The sequence below is a fragment of the Leptodactylus fuscus genome, chromosome 2 (genome assembly GCF_031893055.1).
Source record: "Leptodactylus fuscus isolate aLepFus1 chromosome 2, aLepFus1.hap2, whole genome shotgun sequence".
Classification (NCBI taxonomy): domain Eukaryota; kingdom Metazoa; phylum Chordata; class Amphibia; order Anura; family Leptodactylidae; genus Leptodactylus; species Leptodactylus fuscus.
Window position 1 is genome coordinate 273,661,590 of NC_134266.1, and position 15,265 is coordinate 273,676,854.

General features: G+C 47.6%; 1 protein-coding gene across 2 annotated transcripts in view; it reads right to left on the reverse strand.

The window, feature by feature from the left end:
* Positions 1-15,265, reverse strand: part of FAM168A (family with sequence similarity 168 member A) — a 50,530-nt gene that overhangs the window by 15,978 nt on the left and 19,287 nt on the right. The window lies entirely within an intron of this gene.

Consider the following 15,265-nt stretch of genomic DNA (forward strand, 5'->3'; position numbering starts at 1 on the left):
TGCCCTCCGAGCACACCCACACAGTATAATGCTCCCCTCATAATCCCCACACAGGGTATAATTCTCCCACACAGTATAATACCCCCTTAGTAACTCTCCACAGTAAGATACCCTTTAGAACCCTCAAACACTGTATAATGCCCCCTTAGTATTCCCCAACAGTAAGAATCCCTTCATGGCCCTCACACAGTAGACTGTACCCCCTAAGCACACTCACACAGTATAATGCTCCCCTCAGAGACCTCATGCTCCCACACAGTACAATACCCTTCAGAACCCTCACACTGTATAATGCCCCCTTAGTGTCCCCTCACACACAGTAGTATGCACCCCCCAAGCACTCTCACGCAGTATAGTGCTCCCCTCAGAACCCTCATACACAGTATAATACCCCTTAGGGTGCATTCACACTGAGTAAACGCTAGCTTATTTTGTAGAGTAAAATTACACTTGTAAATTTTGCTATCCCATTGACTTCAATGACATTTTACAGGCGTATTTTTACAAGCGTATTTTTTACAGGCGTATTTTTTACAGGCGTATTTTTACACTTGTAAAAAAATATCATTGAAGTCAATGGGATAGCAAAATTTACAAGTGTAATTTTACTCTACAAAATAAGCTAGCGTTTACTCAGTGTGAATGCACCCTTAGTGCCCTTGACAGCCTTCATCAACCGTATAATGTCCCATGTCCACTAATAAACATCATTTAAGTGCACAGACCATTGCCCTCTACTCCATTGCTGATATACTCTGCGCTGCTGGGGAAAGATCAGTCTCCAATTTACCAAAAACCAAGCACTCTCATCTGGTGAGACACTTTGGGGATCGTTCTCTACGCACCAGAACAGAGCTGCCCCTGCCCTCTCCAATGGGCTCTGCACACCCATTCACTTGAATGGTCAGCCCGTACGACTCCCATGGCTTCCCCCTGGTGACAAATAGAGAGGCCAGACCCATTAAACCCCTTAAAAATCATAATTTGTAAGAGACGGCCCGTCATGCATGAGATAAAATTTGTTAGGAAAAATTCTGCGAATCTCTCTATACCCATGGGGCCGCTCAGTCAGCAGAATCACGCGGCCCGCCACCCGTTTACCAGGTAGAAGCTCAACCGCAGCACAAATTTAGAAGCTGGAGTATTGTAAGCAACCCGCCCCTGAACCATACAAAATCCAGAGAGGAGTCAAGAAGATGATACGGAGAAAACCCAGCTATGGCACGGTCACGGGACCACAGGACCTAAGAGTGGCTGCCGAGCTAGCAGCATTAACCCTTTAGATGCCGCACTCTAAAGCGACTGCTGCAGCTAAAGGGTTTTAGAAGTCGGGGGCTCCCTTTAGCTAGCATCAGGACCTTGTACACAACAGGCCGGTCACTAAGGGGTTAAAGGGATGCTCCAGGTGCGGCTTATAGTAACTGTAACAGTAAACCTATCGCTTGCATCAATATATAAAGGGGAAGAAAAGTGATGGCGAAAAGGTTCATCATCCTGTAAGAGGCAACCTCTCCAGCGCCAAGCCATTAAAGATCAGCACCACCCGGGAAGACCTCATGATCATCCATTCTACGGCCGCGACGGTTTCCTTGGAAATGCAGATAATTATCCATATTGCAATTGATTCCTAGTCCCGCTATGTGCAGAGCGGTATTTATACGAGAAGGGAATGCGTGCGGTCACGTATCTGCAGAGAGCCGTAGTATATAGATGGATATAGGACAGGTAGGACTGGCTAATTAGGCCCTAAAGCATAATCGCGATTGATTGGGCATGCTACCTCCATTATGATCAACGGCGAGGTTTGCCAAAGAGACCCCAAAGTATAATAATCGGAGGCCCAGGGTAAGTGATTAAACCTTAATATAAGAGGGTTACTCCCCTCCCCGGACTCCGGGGCTACTCTCTGCTGTTTTTGATGCTTCTGACTGACATCAGGGATCGATGAGGATTGTGGTTGGGCCAATCATAGGCCGTAATAATCCCTGAGGTCAATCACAAGTCCCGAAAACAGCAGGGAGGGGTGTAAGTCTCTTCCTTAATTCCGATCCTTACACTCTGATCTAAAGAGACCCCAGACTATAATGGCAGAGGTTCTGATTCGGACGAGTTCGGTCTCAATGAAACTACAAGTAGAACTTCCCAAATATTGTCGTAACGGAGCCAAAATAATCGATGAGAACAAAATCCCGTCTGTAACCCTGGAGGATGCTCGGTTCTTTTTCCATTTATATACGGTATATAGCTCCTTATAGACTCACCTGATGCCCCCTAGTGCAGTTATAGGCTAATTAGAGGGGGACTCCACATACGTGTAACAGGAATACTCCATACACTTCTGTATTTGCCATCAGAACATTTGCTGCCGGGTCCATACTGTATACCTATGTATTTGTCTGTATATTTCTGTGCATGGTCCCTATAGTGCATATCTATCTATCTCCTATCTATCTACAGCGTTGGCCAAAAGTATCGCCCCCTGCAGTCCTGTCAGATAATCCTCGCTGTCCCCCAGATAATGATTACAAGCACAAACTCTTTGGTAATATCTTCAGTTATTTTGCTTGCAATTAAAAAACACAAAAGAGAATGAAAAAAAAGTCACATCATTGATCATTTTACACAAAACTCCAGAACTGGCCCGGACAGAAGTATTGGCGCCCTCAGCCTAATACTTGGTCGCACAACCTTTAGACACAATAACTGCGCACAACCGCTTCCGCTAACCAGCAATGAGTTTCTTACAAGGCTCTGCTGGAATCTTAGACCCTTCTTATTTGGCTCCTGCTCGCGGTCCCCCCTGAGATGTGAAGGGGGCCTTCTCCAAACTGCCACCAAGAGATCTCTCCCCCTCCCCCACAGGTGTTCTATGGGATTCAGGGCTGGACTCATTGCTGCCACTTTACAAGTCTCCAGGGCTTTCTCTCACCACCATTTTCTAGTGCTGACCTGAAGTGTGTTTTGGGTCCTTGTCCTGCTGGAAGAGCCCTGACCTCTGAGGGAGACCCCGCTTTCTCACACTGGGCCCTACATGATGCTGCACAATGTGTTGGTCATCTTCAGACTTCATAATGCCATGCACACGGTCAAGCAGTCCAGTGCCAGAGGCAGCAAAGCCACCCCAAACCATCAGGGACCTCCGCCATGTCTGACTGTAGGGGGCGTCTTCTTCTCTTTGAAGGCCTCTTTTTCTCCAGTAAACTCTATGTTGAGGCCTTTTCCTACTTTTGTCTCCTCTGACCAGAGAACATTCTTCCAGAACGGTTTTGGCTTTCTCAGGTAAGTTTTGGCAAACTCCAGCCTGGCTTCTGTCTGTGGGTAAGAAGTGGGGTCTTCCTGGGTCTCCTACCATACAGTCCCTTCTCATTCAGACGCTGACGCTGGATAGTACGGGGTGACACTGTTGTACCCTCGGACTGCAGGGCAGCTTGGACATGTTTGGATGTTAGTCGAGGTTCTTTATCCGCCATCCGCACAATCTTGCGGTGAAATCTCTGGTCAATGTCTCTTTTGCGTCCACATCTAGGGAGGTTAGCCACAGTGCCATGGGCTTTACACTTCTTACTGACACTGCGCACGGTAGACACAGGAACATTCAGGTCTTTGGAGATGGACTTGTAGCCTTGAGATTGCTCATGCTTCCTCACAATTTTGCTTCTCAAGTCCTCAGACAGTTCTTTGGTCTTCTTTCTTTTCTCCATGCTCAATGTGGTCACACAAAGACACAGGACAGGACACGACACAGGACAGAGGTGGAGTCAACTTTAATCCATTTCAACTGGCTGCAAGTGTGATTTAGTTATTGCCACCACCTGTTAGGTGCCTCAGGTAAGTAACAGGTGCTGTTAATGACACAAATTAGAGAAGCATCACATGATTTTTCAAACGGTGCCAATACTTTTGTCCACCCCCTTTTTATGTTTACTGTGGCATTATATCCAATTTGGCTTTTTGACAATTCTTTTTGTGGTTTTCCACTGAAGACAAATTAAATGAAGATAATACCAAAGAATTTGTGATTGCAATCATTATCTGGAAGAACACGAGTATTATCTGACAGAATTGCAGGGGTGCCAATACTTTTGGCCAACACTCTATCTATCTCTCTATCTCCTATCTATCTATCTCTCTATCTCCTATCTATCTATCTCCTATCTATCTATCTCTCTATCTCCTATCTATCTATCTCTCTATCTATCTATCTCCTATCTATCTATCTATCTCTCTATCTCTTTTGATCTCCTATCTATCTATCTCTCTCTCTCTATCTATCTCCTATCTATCTATCTCTCTATCTATCTCTCTATCTCCTATCTATCTATCTATCTCTCTATCTCTCTATCTCCTATCTATCTCTCTCTCTCTCTCTCTATCTCCTATCTATCTATCTATCTATCTATCTATCTATCTATCATCTATCTATCTATCTATCTATCTATCTATCTATCTCTCCTATCTAACTATCTCCTATCTATCTATCTCCTATCTATCTATCTATCTATCTATCTATCTATCTATCTATCTACTGTTTCTTTATATTTAAACCTATTAGTTGATCAGATAATACATGAGAAATAGACTTTAAGTTGTGATTTGGGTCTCCTAGGGAAATGTGCAAAGCGGTGGTTACAGACTACTAACCCCTATGTAGTCTGATCCTACAGCCCTGCGTTAGCTTCATGGGTTATCAATAATAGGGGGTAAGTATAAGGGCGCACTTACACTGCCCATTGTTCAGACAGTCGAACGCTGATTGACGTGTTATACGACCACAGCGCACTACACGGGGAAGGACAATCCCTACAATCCCTACTAGCCCTTATAGATTTGGTGTTTCTATGGGGCGAAGTGCTGCGGTATAAGTGGTAGAGCCCATACATAAACCACAGAGCCCAGGAAAGGAGAGAACACAGGAACCGGCCATGACATATTACCTGCCACGTGGCGGTGCAGATCACTATTACACGGCTAGGGTGGGCGCTACATCGGCATAGGAGCGGTGTACACAAAACGGTAGGAGCACAACCCTTGCAAAACCCTTTTTATAAATGTATGCAGCACCCTAAGGCCATGTTCACACTGCAGTTATTACAGTGCATTGTCCTCAATCATAGGATGAGAGCAACAGACATAAATGACAGCTGTCGCCACCTCGGTCGGTGACTCTAATATAAACACGATGGCCACCGTCTTCCGTCATGTAAGAAACCTTCCTTCTTCCTTATGTCAGAAAAGTAAAAAAAAAAATATCACACAAGAAAGAAGATGGAAGAAAATTCCATCATGATTTTATCTCATGGGGTGAATGCAAATGTGCACCAGATCGAAGGGGCTCCGTCTGCACCTGCTATGCAATGTCCGTTGCTCTCATCCTATGACGGGTGAGGTTGAAGTTCCATGGAAATCTGACACCCAGGACCCCTGCGGATCAGCGAGGCAGTAAGACTCCCCCCACATCACGACCCGACCACCGCTCAGCCCCATGATCCCAAGCCCAGTCGCTGTGCAGCGGTTTGATTCTATGCAGAGCTCACCTGCATGATGCAGCCTCTTAAATCTGATCAGCGGGGGGGCCCCGATGCTGAACCCCTGCCGATCTACAAGCCCTGGAAAACCCCTTTCATCTGTGTAATTGACTGCCATGGTAAGGACACAGATGCAGGTATCACCCTGAACACCAGCAGGCACCGCATCCTCTGTTCTGCGATCGCTGTCTACACCCCTGGGGACCGTGCTAAATATAGCACCCGGCTAGAACAAAGCGAACATGTCGTGTAATTACTGAGGGGCGGCAACAAAAAAAAAACGGCCTAAATGATGAGAAGCGGATGATTCTCAAACGGAAAATGATATAAAAATAATCGAGAATCGGAAAAACTCTGTGAACCGCCATCATTAGGGATATCACTATGTCAACATGCAAGATCTGTCAGCTCTGCCACGTAAGGCGTTGCGTTATCGGTTTTTGGAGGCTTTCCGACAGAAGAAATGGGGGTGTCGGGCACAATCCTCAGACCTTGGAGGGCTACGTCTGCTCGCGCCGTGACGTCACCATCTGATCAAAATGTACACAAAGAGCTTCGCGGTGCAGTAAATAGGAGCGAGCGCGACGTCTCCGAGCGCTCCTGCAGGGCGCTGCGGCATCTCGGTGTGCGCTTGCTTCTGCATTGCAGTCACATCCGCACCTGCTCGTGTCACTTTATTAGGCCCCCACATCTGAATCCGGGGTTTTTTTTTTTAACCATTCGTTGTCCATGCGGCTGATATTTCTGGTATTTACCCTTCATATGTCCTTTGTTTCTCATGGACATTAAAAAAAACGACCCACTGACAACACTCAAAGGGTCACCTAACCGGATAGACGTCTAGTAACGGTCCGTGATGGCGTCCGTGCACCGTCCGGGGTCTTCACAGACCCATTGAATCGTGAGCGCATTCTGCCCCCAAACTTGTCCCACATACGGCACGATTCAGGTAATATAGCTGAATAGAAATATGGAATACTATGGGACCATGTAAAATGAACACGGACAGAAATCGCTGGTGTGTGAATAAGGCCTTAGGAGGTACCCTCCACCAATTCTGGAGCAGTTGGAATTTTTTCTCTAGCCCCCACCGTTCCTGAGTAATCAGAGTCTGCTATGCTAACTAAACTAATCTTAGTCACGCCCCCTTTTGCCTGCTCTTGCAAAACATCATCCACTAGACCAAGGGTGGGCAATTAATTTTCCCATGGGGCCACATGAGAAATTGTAACGGTTCTAGAGGGCCATGCGCGCCGCGGCAAATTTAGCTCCACCTACTTCTTCGCTGACTCCGCCCATTCTCAATCATTTTTCCATGTGCCCCACAAAGTAAAATCCTCCTACAGTCACCCGTACATTATAACGTTTCCCTCCAAATGTCCCACAGTATTAAGTCCCTCTCCTGATGCCCCAGTATAAACCAGCAGAAACTAGAGGGGACATTAAACTGGGGCAGCTGGAGGGGGACATTAAACTGGGGGCAACTAGAGGCAGACGTCCCCCTCCAGCTACCCCCCATGGCTTAATATCCTCCTCCAGCTGCCCCAGTTTAATGTCACCCTCCATCTGCCCCCTAGTTTAATGGCCCCCCTCCATGTGCACTCAGTTTAATTGCCCCCCTACATCTGCCCCTATTCCCCCCCTCTTGCTCACACATGCTGTCTCTTCTCTCTTCCTTATCATCCAGCAGCCTCCATTGCCGGCAGCTTGCAGAAAGCACACAGTCCCGTGTGGCTCCGCCCACTAACGAGTCATAGCTCCACCCATAGCTCCTGGTGATAGGCTGTGATGACATCATCACAGGTCCTTGAAAAAACTTCCACTAGCTATGCGGGCCGCATAGAAGCAGTCAGAGGGCCGGATGTGGCCCGCAGGCCGCACGTGGCCCGCAGGCCGCACATTGCCCAGGTCTGCACTAGACATTAGGGAGTCTAGTTAGTATATCAGATACTGAAAGGTATTGCTGATTACTCAAGAAGGGTGGGGGCCAGAGAGAAAATTCCAACTGCACCAGAATCTGTCAAGCGGCGTCTATTAAAGGATCAAAAGAGGTACAAGCAGGATCAGGTGGTGGAAGGTCCTCTATAGAAGGAACAACAATCACTAAGAAGAGAATTCAACCAGTCACCTGCCATGTACCTTGGCGTTCGCACTACTGCCGGGATCTCTGTTGCTCGGGTCAGTCGGGGGACCCAAATGATGGAAAACCGGACTGGTACAACAGTGGTTGCCCACTGCCCAAGACTACCTAAAACACCCTCTACGGCAGGGGTAGGTAACCTTTGTAAAAACTACAACTCCCAGCATGCATACCTGCTCTGCTGTTCTTGGAACTCCCATGGAAGTGAATGGAACATGTTAGGAGTTGTAGTTGCATGGCAGCTGGAGGGCCGAAGGTTGTGGACCCCTGGTCTAGGGTGTTTAGGAACTTGCTCAGCTGCTCCATCCACCTGGTTTATGGTCGCTCCTTCCTGTACGGAGGGACCTTTGAAATACAAATGGCCTTTGGACACACCGATGACTGGATTTACACAATGTCTACGTAGGATCCCTCTAACAATATGTCATCAATATCAGATTGCCAAGGGTTCAGCATCCCTGTGAATAAGCTGTACACAGAAAATTGAGCAGGAAGCAGACAGCGCCGTTCTGTGTAGTGGTCAATTCAGGTACTGCAGATCAGCTGCCATTCACTTGAATGGAACGTTGCTGAGCACAGGTCACAAGACCAGCGAACACAGCACTAATGTTACTTCAACTGACCTGTAGAGGTTCTAGGTGTCCGTCCCTTTGCAATCTTTGACTATCCAAAGGTATAGGTCATCTATATATTCGGATATTGTGCCTTATGGGGCCAGAGACCTATAGCAGGGGTAGTCTACTTTTAGCAAAGGTCTGTTGACCCAGGTCCGCCATCAAGTAAAGGTCCGAACTGAACACGTCCAGTATTTACGGTATTTTTTGGACAAAGATGCGTCTGACTATGAGACGCACAAGAAAAATTAGGAAAAAAATATACCCTAATGTGGCAATATACCGTGTGGAGGCCACTAAAGAGCATTATATATGGTGGTAAGGAGCATTATTGTGTCTTGTCCTTGTATACTCCTTATACGGTATGGGCGGGGGGGGGGGGAGATATTATTGTCCTTCAAGGCATCAGAGATGATTACCGATCCTTGATCCTTGATATAGGAGCTCGGGGTCAGTGGACGGGAGAGCCATTGTCCTAACAAAAGAGTAGAGGTAAGGGTCCGGCCCGTGATCCGCCAGGTCAGTCTACCTGACTTATAGGAACAGGATTTCTTCCATGAATAGAATGAAAGCTCAGTATACACAGACATGTACACACGGTAGGGGGAATCATCATGGGTTAGCATAGGATGCTATTTAGGATAATGGCGGCCAATAACAGAAGATCGCTCACATAAAACCGAACATGTGAAAAAATCCAGGATCCTGAGAATGAAGGGGACGCGACACCGCACTCCGGCGCTCCCAACAGCTTTCCTCTGCCGCGTGTTACATAAGCCAGTGCGGGGTTCTATATGACGGAGAGGGCGGTATATACTGTTGCCATAATAACAGAATAAACCACGGCAGGATTGTAACACTGTATCACTGATGAATAGATTACATTTCCTGCAAGAAGAGAATGTTCCGCTCTCCCCCAGGCAGTGCAACCCTACGCTAGTGCCGCAGTGACGCCGGAGTCCGTATCCTCCCTGCCAGTCATATCTGCATGGGCTATTATTAGTCAGGAGGACGGCGAGCGGCCCTGCAAGGGATTCCCGAGAAAGATCATGATAAGAGCGCCGAGGATGAAGGAGAGCGACATGAGAGTGAACAGGATGAGGAAGAGACAGATGAGAGTGCTGAGGATGAAGAAGAGCGACGTGAGAGTGAATAGGATGAGGAAGAGACAGATGAGAGTGCGGAGGATGAAGAAGAGCGACATGAGAGTGAACAGGATGAGGAAGAGACAGATGAGAGTGCCGAGGATGAAGAAGAGCGACGTGAGAGTGAACAGGATGAGGAAGAGACAGATGAGAGTGCCGAGGATGAAGAAGAGCGACGTGAGAGTGAACAGGATGAGGAAGAGACAGATGAGAGTGCGGAGGATGAAGAAGAGCGACATGTGAGTGAACAGGGTGAGGAAGAGACAGATGAGAGTGCCGAGGATGAAGAAGAGCGACATGAGAGTGAACAGGATGAGGAAGAGACAGATGAGAGTGCCGAGGATGAAGAAGAGCGACATGAGAGTGAATAGGATGAGGAAGAGACAGATGAGAGTGAATAGGATGAAGAAGAGCGACATGTGAGTGAACAGGATGAGGAAGAGACAGATGAGAGTGCTGTGGATGAAGAAGAGCGACATGAGAGTGAACAGGATGAGGAAGAGACAGATGAGAGTGCTGAGGATGAAGAAGAGCGACATGAGAGTGAATAGGATGAGGAAGAGACAGATGAGAGTGCTGAGGATGAAGGAGAGCGACGTGAGAGTGAATAGGATGAGGAAGAGACAGATGAGAGTGCTGAGGATGAAGAAGAGCGACATGAGAGTGAACAGGGTGAGGAAGAGACAGATGAGAGTGAATAGGATGAAGAAGAGCGACGTGAGAGTGAACAGGATGAGGAAGAGACAGATGAGAGTGCGGAGGATGAAGAAGAGCGACATGAGAGTGAAAAGGATGAAGAAGAGCGATATGAGTGCTGTGGATGAAGAAGAGCGACGTGAGAGTGAATAGGATGAGGAAGAGACAGATGAGAGTGCTGAGGATGAAGGAGAGCGACGTGAGAGTGAACAGGATGAAGAAGAGCGATATGAGTGCTGTGGATGAAGACAACACATGCACGAGTGGGATGAAGATACAGACATATATGAGTGATGGGGGGTATTAAAAAAAATAAAATACAACATGGTGTGACAGGAAGAAGAGACCCAGGTGGTGTGAGGAGGTGGGAGGCAGTCTAATAATATATATCAGAGGAGGAAAGATGGTGCGAAGGGGAAATACACAGGGGCACATCCATTAAAACTGGGGTATTGTATGTCAGTCTTTACAAAGACCCCGACTGGCGCAGGGCCCGAGAGATATATGAAGAAGAGATATATGAGCGATATATGAAGAAGACGCTTCATGAACAGTCAGACATCCCAGAAGGTAGAACGAGCTCAGGTAGGAACTGGCAGAGAAAGCCAATGCAAGTCATGGCAGAAAGAAAGTGGAGCGGAAAGGAAGTTATAGCGCACATTAGGTGCAAGATTTGGTGTCACAGTATCACCCTATTATATCAGAAAACTGGCAGAGAGGGACAGACAGATGTACCCCATAGAGCTCGTTCACATCTGCGCCCGGGGTCTCCGTTCTGTAGGTTTCCGTTTCCTGCACGAAACTGGGCCAGAGACAGAAACCTGCAGTCACAATCATTAGAATGGGATTGAAAAGTGTCCGCCCGTGAGCACCGGTGAGTGTTTTATGCTCTCCGCGGCGAAACTGATTTTTTTTAACCGGACACAGAGTCGGACATGCAGAACTCTGTGTCCATTTTATAAAAAAAGGTTTCTCCACGGAGAGCGTAAATCGCTCACCGGCGCTCACGGCCGGACTCTGACAGGTTTCAGTCTTCTACCGGCACAAGACAGAAACCTGATTCAGAGACCTGAACGCTGGTGTGAACCCCTGCAATAGAGCAAACAGCGATAGTGAACAAGAGATAAGAGGAAGAAGAGACATAGGAAGAGAGGAGAATGTAGAGGAAGATAAGAAGAGAGACGGGTGAAAAAGGGTTAACGGGGAGGAAGAAAGATGTGCAAGGAGGGGAAGAAGAGACTAGAGGAAGAAAATGCCAGGGGTGACGAGACACAACAAGATAGATACAGGACACTTAGAGGGGACAAGATGGCGACATGATGAATGAAGGAAGGACAGACACGGGTAATGTGGAAGGAGCAATGAAGGAATGATGGGCACTGCTAGGTAGCGAGGATGGGAGGGAGGAAGGAAGAATGGACACTGGTAATGCGGAAGAAAGGAAGGAGGGAAGGAAGGAAGGACACTGGTAATGTGGAAGAAAAAAAGGAGGGAAGGAAGGAAGAATGGACACTGGTAATGTGGAAGAAAGGAAGGAGGGAAGGAAGGAAGGAAGGAAGAATGGACACTGGTAATGTGGAAGAAAGGAAGGAGGGAAGGAAGAATGGACACTGGTAATGCGGAAGAAAGGAAGGAGGGAAGGAAGGAAGGAAGAATGGACACTGGTAATGTGGAAGGAGCAAGAAAGGAAGAATGGACACTGGTAATGTGGAAGAAAGGAAGGAGGGAGGGAAGGAAGGAAGAATGGACACTGCTAACATAGATGGAGAGAAAAGAAGGTTGGACACTGGTAGGGAGGAAGGAAGGAAGGAAGGAAGGAAGGAAGGAAGGAAGGAAGGACGGACACTGCTAACACAGGAGGGAGGGACAGAGCAGACAGTGGTAACAGAAGGAGGGAGGAAAGATGGAGCACCGGGAAGCTAGAGGATGTGCAGGGGCGCCAGCAACAGGGAAAGGAACCAATAACAAGAAACAAAGGGGTGATGTGAGGTGAAAGGGCAAAAAAATAAACCGAGAAACGAGAGTGCTTGGGGGCGGGAGAGAAAAAAGAAAAAACACATGCAGTTCCTCCAAGCCTTTCAAGACTCATTTAGATAAACGGTGCCAAAGAAAGTCACTGATGCAATATTTTCTTCCCGTGCGCCAAGAGCCAGGACTGGGAAGTCTTATAAATCATCCACTGCAGAGGCATTAACATTCCAGACCAGCTCCGAGGAGAGATGAAATCACCAAGACTGCAGCCCCGAGATACAAGAGGAGCCCACCGGAGGAATCTATAGGGGCCGGACCCCTCACATATACAAAACCCCCTGACTATAGAGGAGTAACCCGTCCCAGCACAGACCTGCATACATCTATAACCACCTGCCTATAGGGGGCATAACCCCTCCCAGCACACACCTGCATACATCTATCTATCTATCACCTTATCTAACTTTGATCAGCCATAACATTAAAACCACCTCCCCGATATAGTCCCCCTCATGCCACAAACTAGCTCTGACTCACCAAGGTGAGGACACCACAACACCTCTGAAGGCGCTGAGGTAGCGGCCACTAAAGCAGTCCAAACACATTCAATGTTAGGGCATAACAATACTGCGGACATCCGTTCACAACTAATTTTAATTTGCCAAAATAGTTTGGCTTTGGCTTGCCAAAAATATTAGCCAAAAGCCGGTTTCCTCCGTGTACTCCGGTGTCTTCCCATACTCCAAAGACATCCTGATAGGGAACATAGACCGAGTCCTACATAGGACAGTGACCAATGTCTAAAGCGCTGCGGAGTATGTTGGTGTTACACAAGAGAACACCGTGCTCCTAAACCCAACTGAGAAGCAAATATACATTTTTAGATGTCAAGCAGTATAATGCTCTATAGTGGTCTCCCCAGCGCCCCCCCCCCACAGTGTAACACTCCCCAATGGCCTATATACACACACAGTATAATGCTCCCCAGTGCCCCCTCCACAGTATAATGCTCCCCAATGGCCTATATACACACAGTATAATGCTCCCCAGTGCCCCCCTCACACACACAGTATAATGCTCCCCAATGGCCTATATACACAGTATAATGCTCCCCAGTACCCCCTCCACAGTATAATGCTCCCCAATGGCATATATACACACGCAGTATAATGCTCCCCAGTGCCCCCTCCACAGTATATTGCTGCCCAATGGCATATATACACACAGTATAATGTCCCCCAATGGCCTATATACACACAGTATAATGCTCCCCAATTGCCTATATACACACAGTATAATGCTCCCCAATGCCCTATATACAAACAATATAATGCTCCCCAGTGCCCCCTCACAAACACAGTATAATGCTCCCCCAGTGGCATACACACACAGTATAATGCTCCCCAGTACCCCCCCTCACACACACAGTATAATGCTCCCCAATGGCAGCCACACACACAGTATAATGTTCCCCAATGGCAGTCCCACACACACAGTATAATGCTCCCCAATGGCAGTCCCACACATACACACAGTATAATGTTCCCCAGTAGCCACCACACACACAGTATAATGCTCCCCAATGGCAGTCCCACACATACACACAGTATAATGCTCCCCAGTAGCCACCACACACACAGTATAATGCTCCCCAATGGCAGTCCCACACATACACACAGTATAATGTTCCCCAATGGCAGCCCCACACACACAGTATAATGCTCCCCAATGGCAATCCCACACATACACACAGTATAATGTTCCCCAGTAGCCACCACACACACAGTATAATGTTCCCCCAGTGACCACCGCACACAGTATTAAGCTCCAAAGTGGCCCCCACACTATTCTTCCATACACACTTACTATGCCCTGTACCCATAGAGATTTGTGCAGCTCGCAGATATTTGGCCCCATTCAGCGGGCCTGCACAGAGCTGTACCCAGTACTAGTGGCCGCCTGAATGGTGGAGCAGGAAGCTAAAGGCTTTGTATGCCACAGTGTATCTTTAGGACACAGAGTTGACATTTACATGTGGCCATCTTGTGTGCCGCGCGTTGCTTTTATCTCATGTAGGCAGCCCAGCACCAGGGCTTGTTCTAAGGGGCTAAAACGTCTTGCCGCCACTTGCAAATTCTTAGTTATATGATTGGTTGTTGGACTCAGCTAATACACATCTAATGTTAGGGGCAATCTATACACCCTGACAACTCTTACTTCTCAGGTAAGTTCACAAATGTATTCCTGGTTGTACAGAGTCTGCTCTACACTAGGTGACCTTCATGCACTAGAATGAGCCATTAACATTCAGCCCGTTCTCACCCCACCTAACAGGCTTAGCGGAGACCTCTCCATCCTCCGGCCGTGCTCCGGCACATACTGTTCTTAATGTATAAGAAAATGACGCCATTTAGCTAGAGATCAGCACATTGTGCCGCCGACCTTAGAAAGAACACAGTGTTCCCTGCCGACCAGCTCAGCAAAACCTCCAGCACAAAGAGAACGACGGCAGCGAGAACATACACGAATACTAAGAAATGCTAACGGTAGGGTCTTACAAGGCAGATACTGCACAACACTATGAAGAATCTTGTAGCTACGGGGGTTGCATATGTTGCATTTGCACCCTGAGGGGATCCAATAAAGTGGAACCTAGAACAAGACTGCTGTGCTTAGCTACAAGATGTTGACTCCTTTAACATTGGAAGAATTCCATCAGCTGTGTGCGCAGGTCTACGTTTTGGTGACCACCTGGAGTCCTGTCAACAACGCAATATAGAAAATTCCCAGGAACACACTGTCTCTTTAAGATAAGAGCAAGCAAACAGGGAACACTCAACCACATGGATGGATGGCAGTCCTTTCCACAGATAAAATGGTGAAGCAGGAAGACTTAAGCTTCCTGCTCCACCATTCAGGCAGCGGCTAGCTACGTCTGCGGCTCAGGGAAGGCCTGCTGCATCAAGGCAGGGACAAGAGGAGGAGCGCTGTAGAGAATGGGAACGGAGCAGAATAGTACATCACAACTAATATACAGGGGCCACTAGGGGGCATTATGTGTATACTGTAAAGGGGCCACTGGCTACAGCATTATATATACTGGGGAAACTGGACAGGAATACTGCAGGGTGGGGCAAATGGGTAAAGCATTAGAAAAGATGGAGCATTATATAT